The sequence below is a fragment of the Bos indicus genome, chromosome 13 (assembly GCF_029378745.1).
Source record: "Bos indicus isolate NIAB-ARS_2022 breed Sahiwal x Tharparkar chromosome 13, NIAB-ARS_B.indTharparkar_mat_pri_1.0, whole genome shotgun sequence".
Classification (NCBI taxonomy): domain Eukaryota; kingdom Metazoa; phylum Chordata; class Mammalia; order Artiodactyla; family Bovidae; genus Bos; species Bos indicus.
This window is the reverse complement of record NC_091772.1, coordinates 16,987,168-16,998,673: the sequence shown is the minus strand read 5'-3', so window position 1 is coordinate 16,998,673 and position 11,506 is coordinate 16,987,168.

Genomic DNA, 11,506 nt, shown 5'->3' with positions numbered 1-11,506 from the left:
ATTTATACCCACACAACTTTAAGAGTCAGTGTGTCAAATGTATAAGAGAAGAAGGTCACCTAATGTGATTACCAGTGTAGTTTTCATCTACTTTTTTGAAAATGGCTGTTTAGAGACTTGGGAACATGTGACAAGAGTCTTACACTTTGGTGTTTTTTAATTTTTTAAAACATTTTTTTTATGTAGACCATTTTAAAAGTCTTTATTGAATTGGTTACAATATTGCTTCTGTTTTATGTTTGGGTTTTTTAGCCTCAAGGCATGTGAGATCTTGGCCCCTGGACCAGGATTGAACCTGCACTCCTTGCATTGGAAAGGGAAGTCTTTCTTTGAAAAGTAATTATTTACTTGGGGTGGGCTTCCCGGGTGGCGCAGTGGTAAAGAATCTGCCTGCCAATGCTAGGAGACATGGGTTTGATCCCTGGGTCGGGGAGATCCTCTGGAGTAGGAAATGGCAACCCATCCCAGTGTTCTTGCCTGGAAAATCCCTTGGACAGAAGAACCTGGATGGCTACAGTCCATGGGGTTACAAAAAGTTGGCTATGAACTAGTGACTGAGCAGGCATGCAATTATGCATTTATTTTGCTGTGCTGGGTCTTGGTTGCTGTGTGTGGGTTTTTCTCTATTGCGGCCAATGGGGCCAGCTCTCTAGTTGTGACGTAGGGGTTTCTCGCTGCAGCGGCTTCCTTGTGGAGCACAGGTTCTAGGGCGTGCAGGCTCCGGTAGTTGTGGGGTGTGGGCTCGGTAGTTGCAGCTCCCAGGCTCCAGAGCACAGGCTCAGTACTTGTGGCACATGGGCTTAGTGGCTTTGAGGCAGGTGGGATCAGGGATCGACCAGTGTCTCCTGTATTGGCAGGAGGATTCTTTACCACTGAACCAGCAGGGAAGCCCGGAAGGCAAAGTCTTAATCACTGGACTCCCAGGGAAGTCCCAGGTCTTACACTTTGGCTTCTAGTACGCTAGGACCTGCATGAGCTGCTTTCCTTCTGCGTATCAATGTTGTCATCCCCAGAGGAGATATTGGTTCATACGTTTTCCTATTTTGTATGCAAAGTGCAGTATGGCTGACATTACTCACTGTTACTACCATGAAGCGAGAGTAACGTTTCTGACGGAACTGTTTGATTGTGTTACCCCAGTGACTAAAGCCCTCCACTGGGGCTTTTCCCAGGCCTACCACTTTTTCTTTTCCTATTGCTCTTGGGCTTATGACAATGCTGAGAAGCACAGCTCACCATGTACGGGATGGCCTGGCCCTCAGCCGCCTCCCTGGCTTCATCTGAGAACTTGTGCTCCTCCAGCGTTGGGTGGACTTTCTGTACGTCCCTTGTCTGTGCCCTTTGGAGGGTCTTTGTCCTTGTTAGTGCTTCTGCTCCTTGGTGTCCCTTTCCCCCTCTCATCCAGGGAGCTCCTGATGCATCTGGGGTCATGTCCTCAGGGGAGACATCCTTTAGTTGTCTAGTAGCTGAGTTGCGTCCAACTCTTTGCGATCCCATGGATTGCAGCATGCCAGGCTTTCTTGTCCTCCACCATCTCCTGGAGTTTGCTCAAATTCATGTCCATTGAGTCGGTGATGCCATCCAACCATCTCGTCCTCTGTTGTCCCCTTCTCCTTCTGCTTTCGATCTTTTGCAGCATCAGGGTCTTTTCCAATAAGTCGGCTCTTCTTATCAGGTGGCTAAAGTATTAGAGCTTCAGCATCAGTCCTTCCAATAAATATTCAGAGTTGATTTCCTCTAGGATTGACTGGTTTGATCTCCTTACTGTCCCAAGGACTCTCAAGAGTCTTCTCCAGTACCACAATTCAAAAGCATCAATTCTTCAGTGCTCAGCCTTCTTTATGGTCCAATTCTCACATCCATACAATGACCAATTCAAATCTCTGTGAAATGCACTCCCTGGACCACATGCATCTCTCCTGCAGGATTCCCAGACTTGTCCTTTTACATTTATTGGTGTAATTCTTTGCTTCCCGTCTGCTCTCTCACCAGGCTTAAGCACGTAGGGGTAGGGACAGTGTGGTGTTTGCCCATCAGTCTCTCCAGCATTCAGCCTGCTGCCCAGGAGCAGGAGGTGTCCAATACCTACTTGCCAAATAAGGAAGGAAAGAAATCTTATGAATTTCATCCTCAGTAGAGATTTTTTTGCCAGTTTATCCGCTTGTTTTCTGGAAAGTAGGTCGGAACAAGAAGCGCCAGGAACAGATGGTTTAAATAGTGAAGAAAGTGAAAGATGGTCTTCTCATGTCCTTGTCTATAAGTAATTAGTATTCAACTGCTCCCGCTGTCTGGAACCTGGTGGCAAGTGCCAAGAGAAAACGTGTTTAGGATTTTAACCGATCCTCCTGGAAACACCAGTGGGAGTGCAGTGGCTGGAATCGCCAAGCTAGGCTATGTGAATGAAAAATCTCTGATCTTCATTCTTTTTTCTTTTTTTTAATTGTGGGCTCTGTAGTGAGGAGGCACTGGGGGAAGGGGAAGGACACAGGTGTTTGGGGGAAGTGGTGAGACCTCCCTGCTCTTGCTTCTCTGCCGAGGCCACAGGCTGGTTCTACTACCGTTGTTTCTGGTGTGTGTCTAACACTCCAGACAAACTGGGGCTGAGAGCTGAACATCGGTTTTGCCTCTTAATGTATTTCTGTGTTCCTGTGAATCAGCCTGGGAGGCCCTGTAGCCCCTGAAGGACTCAGAACACAGCCTACCTGTAGGGAGACTGCGAGCCCAGAGAAAGCCATCAGGCTTCAGCTGTGGCTGTGGGGTGGCGGCCTGCACCTCTGGCTCACTGCTCAGAGCAGGGCTGGGGAGCCAAAGTCCTTTCAGAGCCATGAAGCCAGGACCAGGTGGCTGCACCAAGAGCCGGTGGAACCCGGGGTTTGAATCAGCCGTGCCTGAGCTCCCCTCCTGGCTCGGTTCTGGTCTGTTTCCAGGTTGCTTCTTATACCAGGTGTGTTTTTTTGCACAACAGCTCATTCTCTGACACCAGCTGGTTACCAACATTTCAGCTCAACTCTGATGCTCTCTGGAGCTGGTGCAGACCCCCCAGGCTAAGGCCTCTGTCCCGCAAGACCACCCCCACTGCAGACACCGCCTGCACATCCCAGGTTGTTACCTGGCTTCTGACTCACGACTCTGAAGTCCGATAATCTGCCAGACTGGCTGATAAAGCCCAGGGAAAACAGTTCACCTGCTGTCATCAGTGTATTATAAAGGCTGCAACTCAGGAGCACCAGAAGGAAGGGAGGCTCAGTGCGAGATTTGTCGGAGGGGGCATGGAGGTCCTGGCCCCTCACATGTTCACCAACCAGGAAATTCAGCACATCTTGTTAAGAGTTTTGATAGAGCTCGATCCGCAGTCCCACTCCCTTTCCCAAGGGTCACCCAGGAGGGCTGAAACTGCCCCATCCTGGAAGCCCCACCCGTCGGCATCTGGGGGCCGGACCGGTGTCTCCTCATTAGAATAACTCAGGTATGATCAAAGGGAGCTCCTTATGAATGACAGAAGACACTCCTATCACTCAGGACTTGCCACGGGTTTTAGGGGCTGTGTCCCGGGAGTGGAAACAAAGACCAAAAGTGGGGCTTCCCCGGTGGTCCGGTGGTAAAGGATCCACCTGCCAGCGCGGGGGACACCGGTTTGATCCCTGGTCCGGGAAGATTCCACATGCTGCAGAGCGAATGAGCCCATGCGCCACAACTACTAAAGCCTGAGCACTAGAGTCTGTGAACTGCAAGGAGAGAAGCCTCTGCATGAGAGGCCCAAGTACCGCAACTGGGGAGTAGTCCTGTCTTGCCGCAGCTAGGGAAAGCCCGGGTGCAGCGACGTAGACCCAGTGTAGCCAGAAATTAAAATTGTAAAAAGACCAAACTTGTTCCTTGTTATGCCACAAATACCATCTTAGCTGTGTGACCTTGCAGAAGAGTTTCCAAAATAAGATCATCGTGGAAGCAATGATACGGTGCACATACCGAATGTGAATAGAGTGTGTGTGTGTGACAGTCGCTCAGTCGTGTCCAACTCTTTGCAACCCCATGGACTATATAGCCCATGGAGTTCTCCAGGCCAGAATACTGGAGTGGGTAGCCTTTCCCTTCTCCAGGGGATCTTCCCAACCCTGGGATTGAAGCCAGGTCTCCCACATTGCAAGTGGTTTCTTTACCAGCTGAGCCAGAGACTGAATGTCAATAAAGGCAGCTGGGACCCAGTACTCAAAGCAGCCCGGGCTCCTCCGGGGGAAGGGGGGTGGGTGGACCTACAGGGCAGGTGGCAGTGTGCCTTTTCCTCACACATGCTGTTATGTTTTCAAAGCTAAATTTGGCCGAACTAGGGTGACCTCAGAGGGGAGGAAGTAGTACAAAAGGGCAGTAGGTTATCAAAGAGGTGAATGTGGAAGAGGCGGGTGAGGGCATGGTGACCAGTGTCAGGCATGTGTGGGAACCTGTGCTCTCACACTGTTGGGACCCAGAAGGGAAGAAACATGTGAAGCAGTGATTCTGTGTTTCATCACCACCGTGTACGTACCCTGTGGCTCAGTGGTAAAGAACCCGCCTGCCAATGCAGGAGACGCAAGACATAAGGGTTCAATCCCTGGGTCAGGAAGATCCCTTGGAAGAGGAAATGGCAACCCAGTCCAGTATTCTTGCCTGGAAAATTTCATGGAAGAGGAGCCTGGTGGTCAACAGTCCATGGGGTCGCAAAGAGTGGGACACAACTCAGCATGCACACACAATGTGCCTGATATGTTGTGAATATGTGCAGAGTGTGCCAGGGTCCCACGACGTGGGACTGTAACCAGGCTGGTGCACTTGGGTGAACGGCTGATGAAGGGTGCTGCTCAGAGATGATAAATGTCCCTCATCACCCTGAGGCTTGCAGGGCATCATCTCACCTGCTGCTCCCTTGGTGCACCAGAGGTGATCGTTCTGGTTGCCCGATTAGGACATCGACATGCTGAGTTTCTTAATCAGACTCTGAATCATCCATCAGCTGTATGGATTCTGGCCAGTGTGTTGAAATAAGTCTATGAGGGCCCTGGAAACTCTGCTTCAACTGGTTTCCTCTGGGCTGGTTTCTTATCCTGGGGTTGGGTTGGCCAGCAGCAGGTGGAAAGATTTCAGTTCAGTTCTCTTGAGAACAGGGTCAGATGAAGGAGATAGGACTTCAGACTTGGATAATAGGCCTGAGGTCAAGATGGATCAGGAGAGTCTCAGAGAGAGAAGGAGAGAAAGTGCTGAGAAAATATTTCCCATTTTCCTAAAGGGTTCAAATGTTTTCTGCGTGGTAAGCACCGTCAAGGGTGGAGGCATTTCCGTGAGACCACAAGTGGACTCCAGTGTCCCGTGGCCTGCCACCTCTTACGTGTGATACAGACCATCATAACTGCTATCAAAATGACAGCTGAGACTCGTGGCAGCTGCCAACAGAAAGTAAAAACAATGAACCTGGAATGTTCCTGCTCCTCTCCTGGGGACCAGAGCACTGGTGGCCTCATGGGTGAAGAGCTGTGCATTTTGACCCAACCTCTCAGGCTTCTGAGAACGTCTACATGAGGAGAGCTTGCTCCCTGCTCTCTGAGATTTTCCTAGCTTATGTTTACCCTACAATGGTGGGATACAGTTGTATTAATAATACAGTGACATGTGTGCTACTTTAATAATGGATTAAATAGCGAGATGTAGTGGCAAGTTGAAAAACATTTGTGATTTCCAAGTAGAGATTAAGGGTGGCTGGTATTTCAGGATCCACAACTACCATCGTGGGACATGAGCATCTTAGGACTTTTATTGGTGGCAGACATAGATGTCTGCCTACATTAACAGGCATTTTTTTAATACCTGCATTAAAACACCAAATTATGTATTATGGGTCAGTGGAAGCAAATATATATTTTATTTTCCATCCAAGTGCACCTATTCCTTTAAAAATTTTTTAAAAACTGTTCCATTGAAGTAAAGTTGAATCTCAGCTGTCATTTTGATAGCAGTCACAATGTTGTGTTAATTACTGCTGTGCAGCAAAGTGATTTAGCTATATACCTACACACATTTTCATAGTCTTTTCCGTTATGGTTTATCACTGGGTATAGAGCTCCCTGCGCTCTATAGTAGGGCCTTGTTGTGTATCCATCCTGTGTCTCAGAGCTTGCATCTGCTAAGGCTGACCTCACATTCCGTCCCTGCTCCAAAACCCCTTTCCCCTGGCCACCACAGTCTATTCTCTCTGTCCGTGATTCTGAAGTACACTTGTTCCTGAGTCTTATCCACACCTGGTCTGGGTGGTGTCTGGGGCCCCGTGGGATCTGTAATTGAATGACTCCGGACTGGTTCCACTGAGTGGCCGGTTTCTGAGCCTCCTCACCTGGACACGCTAACCCTCCAGCCTGGGCCTGGGGGAGCCGGGTGGTGGGGCTGGTGCTTATGACCACACCCTGTCCTTCTCAGGCCCTCTCTGTTTTCAGGGTGACAGGCTTGTTTGGTTTCTGGAAGCTGCTCCCTTGTCAGCTGTGGGCACCAGCATGTTGCTGCTGCTCCTGGAGATTTCCCTTCATAGTCAGGCGGTGACTCAGAAGAGGAAGTGCATTGAGAAGGGGCTAGGACCCTGTTCCTTTCAGCAGAGACACCTGGGTCACCCCCGGGTGACTCACCGAGCCTTCCTGACCCCTGCACAGGCAGGAAGTAGGCGATTATCTCTCCATCCCTGCCTGGTGACAGGGCTGGGTGGCTGAATCATGCATCTCCGGTCAGCTGGTCTCCATGCACACCCACACCCCCACACGTGCACGCCTCCACACATGACTCCGGGCCCTGGTCTTTCTGGCAAGTTTCATATGAGCTCATCTCACTGCTACAAATAACCACACACTCTCCTCTTTCCCCACACACCTTATCTCACAGAAAGAAACCATTTCTTTGGACCTTGAGTTTCGCATGGAGGGATTGCATCACTGCACGTGGGAACATTTACCTTGAGGCATTAAGGGAGGCTGTACTCCAGATGTGGGCAGAGGTTGCATGACCTCACTGGAGCTATCTGGATGGAGTCTCACAGTATTCCATGCATTCTAAGGCATGCCTTTTTCCTGCTGAAATACCTCTGAAATCCGGATGTGTCTTAGAATTCCCAGACTCTTATATTGGACAAAAGCGGATGCTTAGAGAGAGCGAGTCTGGAGGGGATTAGAGGGTGTCAGCGAAGACAGAGCCCGTGTTTCTGTTGCCCCAGGAGAAGGCTTTGGTCATTTTGATTGGACCAGCAGTCAAATGCTACTGTTCTTTCATGGGATTTAGGGCCTTTGACTCAGGCTCATAGGTGGCATGTTTTATAGATTAGATCACTAATGGGATAATTCTTCAGAAAGAAGCACAGCATATGAGTGGAAGCAATTGTTCCATGTATGGCTCATTTCAGATCATATTTCAGAGAATGCGTAAAAGTGCAAAATGTGTGTTTGTGAAAGTGAAAGTCACTCAGTTGTGTCCGACTCTTTTCGACTCCATGGACTGTCCATGGAATTCTCCAGACCAGAATACTGGAGTGGGTAGCCTTTCCCTTCTCCAGGGGATTTTCCCAACCCAGGTCTCGAACCCAGGTTTTCCGTATTGCAGGCGGATTCTTTACCAGCTGAGCCACAAGGGAAGCCCAAAAACATTGGAGTGGGTAGCCAATCCCTTCTCCAGGGGATCTCCTGACCCAGGAATCGAACCAGCGTCTCCTGCATTGCAGGTGAATTCTTTACCAACTGAGCTACCAGGGAAGCCCCCAATAAAAGGACCATGCTTCAGCCAAAAAAAAAAAAAAAAAAAAGCACGTGAGACTGTCCTTTGACTGCTGCGTGTTAACTGCTGACTTATTTAACCATAGGCCACCTGTATTTGACCTCTGCCAAGACCATGAAACCTTTGTTTTTTCAGGGCAGTGACCCCAGGGCCACAGCAGCGATGCTGCAGCTGCTGGTGGGGTTAGTGTCGACAAAGAAAGAATACTTACAGAGTAGTTAACAATTTTTTAGAAAATTTGAGATCATTTAAAGATTCAAGGAGGTTCCCCCCAAACGCACAGGGAGGCCCTTAGGCCTTCACTCAGCTTCCCCCAGCGATAACATCTCACATAACTATAGTGCATACAGTGTTACCGCCTGCATTCTGACAGTCTTCCATGGAACTTGTCAAGATTTCCTGTTTTCTGTGCCTTTGAGTCTACGTGTGTGAATAGTTCTATGCAATAGTATCACAGATGAGTATGCTTATTAAAGTCTGAGGCGCTCAGCCCTGTCTGACTCTTTGTGACCACATGGACTGTAGCCTGCCAGGCTCCTCTGTCCATGGAATTCTCTAGGCAAGAATACTAGAGTGGGCTGCCATTTCCTTCTCAAGGGGATTTTTCCTGACCCAGGGATTGAACCCAGGTCTCCAGCATTGCAGGCAGGTTCTTAACCATCTGAGCCCCCAGGGAAGCCCTGCTTATAACTTACGCTTATAACTGCCACTCCAATCAATATGCCGACTGGTTCCATCCCGTCAAGACTCCCTCAGGCTGTCCTTGGTGGCTGCCTTCCTCCTCCCCAATCCCATCCCTAACCTCTTGGCAAACAGTAAGCTTTCTCCAGCTCTTTAACTTTGTTATTTCAAGACTGTTATATAAACTCATATAGTGTGTTACCTTTTGGTTGACTTTTTCCACTGGGCACAATTTCCTTGCAATCCATGGAGCTGTTTATTAATACGTGTTAATGTATTGCTAGTATTGCATTACATGTAGCACAAGAGGTACTAGTCGTAATGAGTACATGTAACTAGTAGTAACACTAGTAACATATTACATGTATTAATAGTGCATTCCTTTTTGTTGAATAGAATTCTACCATGTGTGGGTGCTATGGTTTGCTTATGTGCTGAGGGACATTTGGGTTGCTTCTCGTTTGGGGCTATTATGAATCCAGCTGCTATCTTCAAAGCAGTTTTAAAGCTGAAAAAGAATACCAAAGATTTGCTGAGGACAGGTTGTTTCATACTCATTTTTATCCCCTGGTACTTGGCATGTATATGCATGCAGATGCTTAGTAAATGCTTCTTCGGTGAGTGGATAGATGAATAGGTGCCATCTCAAGGAGACAGTCTCAGGGTAGGTGGGGGACTAAGATAGAAGATTTAGGCTCAAGACTAGAACACAGGGTTGGATTTTGTCACCTTGACCCTGCTTGAGCTAATGCAGGCCTCTGTTCTTCATCTGTAAAATGGGATAATAGTACGACAGCTATTGGAGCGCTCTGCTGCTGCTGCTAAGTCACTTCAGTTGTGTCTGACTCTGTGCAACCCCATAGACAGCAGCCCACCAGGCTCTGCTGTCCCTGGGACTCTCCAGGCAAGAACACTGGAGTGGTTGCCATTTCCTTCTCCAATGCATGAAAGTGAAAAGTGAAAGTGAAGTCGCTCAGTCATGTCTGACTTGTAGTGACTTCATGGACTGTAGCCCACCAGGCTCCTCCATTCATGGGATTGTCCAGGCAAGAGTACTGGAGTGGGCTGCCATTGCCTTCTCCACGCTCTGGAGAACACAAAATGAGGAAATACATGGAACTCTTCGCAAAGCCTCTGTTATACAGTAATTGCTTAATAAATGTCAGGTGTGATCGCTACTATTTGTAAGGTGATCACGGCTCTCCACCAGATCATCATCATAAAGCTAATAATTTATTATTGCTTTTACCCTGAAATGCTTTTAGCTTCCAAATCTACCATTATATATTCTATATTTAAACCTATTTAAGTCTTGAATTCATATATATGTCTCATTTTAAATATCTTAAGTGCTTTCTTCTAAAAATGACGATTCTTGCTTAATATTATATTATCTTATGAACATTAATGGCCAAAGATCTAATGCACATATGCATAGAAATTTAGAAGGTTATAAATGTTCTTTCTATGTAGTCATCCAAAGTTCCCATCAAGCTTGCAAAAAGGCATCTGTATGTATAAAAGTGGGCCAAATTTTATTTTTCCCTTTCATTATGACATAAATTCATTTGGAGAAGCAGCAAGTGTCTTGGGTTATTTTCCCCTTCTCTTCTTTAGAAATCAGGTTGCTAAGTGCACACCCAGAGGGGCAAGGCCCTCCCACCCCTCACCTGCTGGTGCTCACAGCCCGTGTGCCGGGGGTCACGTCTAGAGGGAGTGTCCCTCCTGTGACCACCTGGAATGTCAGCAGAGCCCTGAGTCATACGGAGCCTCCCGCCAGACAGCATGAGGCAGCGCTGTGAGACTGACCATTAACCAGCTAAGGGGGCAGGAGTGGGGGTACCATTTCCAGTTGTTTGACAAACACCAGTCACGTGTACCATCACGTAAATGAAGCCAGAGTCAGTTGGTATTGACTTATCAAGGTTTGTCTGGGAGGCAGGCATTGTGCCAGGCAGTGTTGGGTTTGTAAAGATTCTTTAGACCTTGGGCTGTACCCTGATGGGACGTGGTGTGTGTAGGGCAGGTTCCTGCAGGAATCTTGGCTTTGCAGGTGGTCAGAATAGGCAGATACGAGGGGGACAAGGTCTTCCTGAACTTTCCCCTTTGTCTGCATCACACATGAGTCACACCTGACTCATGACCTCCCTGCTGCACCTCTTTGCTCAGCTGCCTCCTCCACCTAAAATGCCCTTCTGTGGAGAAACTGCACTCATTTCGCAAGACATGGTTCCAGTGAGCCTTCTCTGCATACCTTCCTTCTCTCTGCCACACAGAAGTCTTTTTTTTGATCCTATATGGTGACAGCCCTTTACTTTTTTTCACTTAGCATAATGTTTCCAAGGTTCATTCATGTTGTAACGTGTATCAGAATTTAATTTCATTTTAAAGGTTGAAAAATGTGTTATGGTGTGTACAAATACATTTGGTTTATTTATCTGCCAATGGAGTCTGGGTTGTCTCTCCCTTTGAGCTGTTGTGCATAATGCTGCTGAAGCATCAGTGTACAGTATCTATGTGAGTCTCTGCTTTGAATTCTTGTGAGTATAAACCTCAAAGTAGAATTGCTGAATCACGTCGTAATTTTAAGCATTTGAGGGACTGCCAAGCTATTTTCTACAGCAGCTGCATCATTTTATATCCCTACCAGAAATGCATAGGGTTTCAAAGTTTTCTATATCTATTTATTTTTAGCCTATCTATATCTTTTTGTTTAAAGTGGGTTTCTTGGAAGTTCTCTGGTGGTTCAGTGGTTAGGACTTGGTGTTATCACTGCAGGGGCCTGGGTTTGATCCCTGGTCAGGGTACTAAGACCCCACAAACCACGCAGTGTAGCCAAAAAATAAATTTATAAATTTAAAGTATGTTTCTTGTTCAGTTCAGTTCAGTCACTCAGTCGTGTCTGACTCTTTTCAGCCCCATGAATTGCAGCACACCAGGCCTCCCTGTCCATCACCAACTCCCGGAGTTCACCCAAACTCATGTCCATCGAGTCAGTGATGCCATCCAGCCATCTCATCCTCTGTTGTCCCCTTCTCCTCCTGCCCCATTT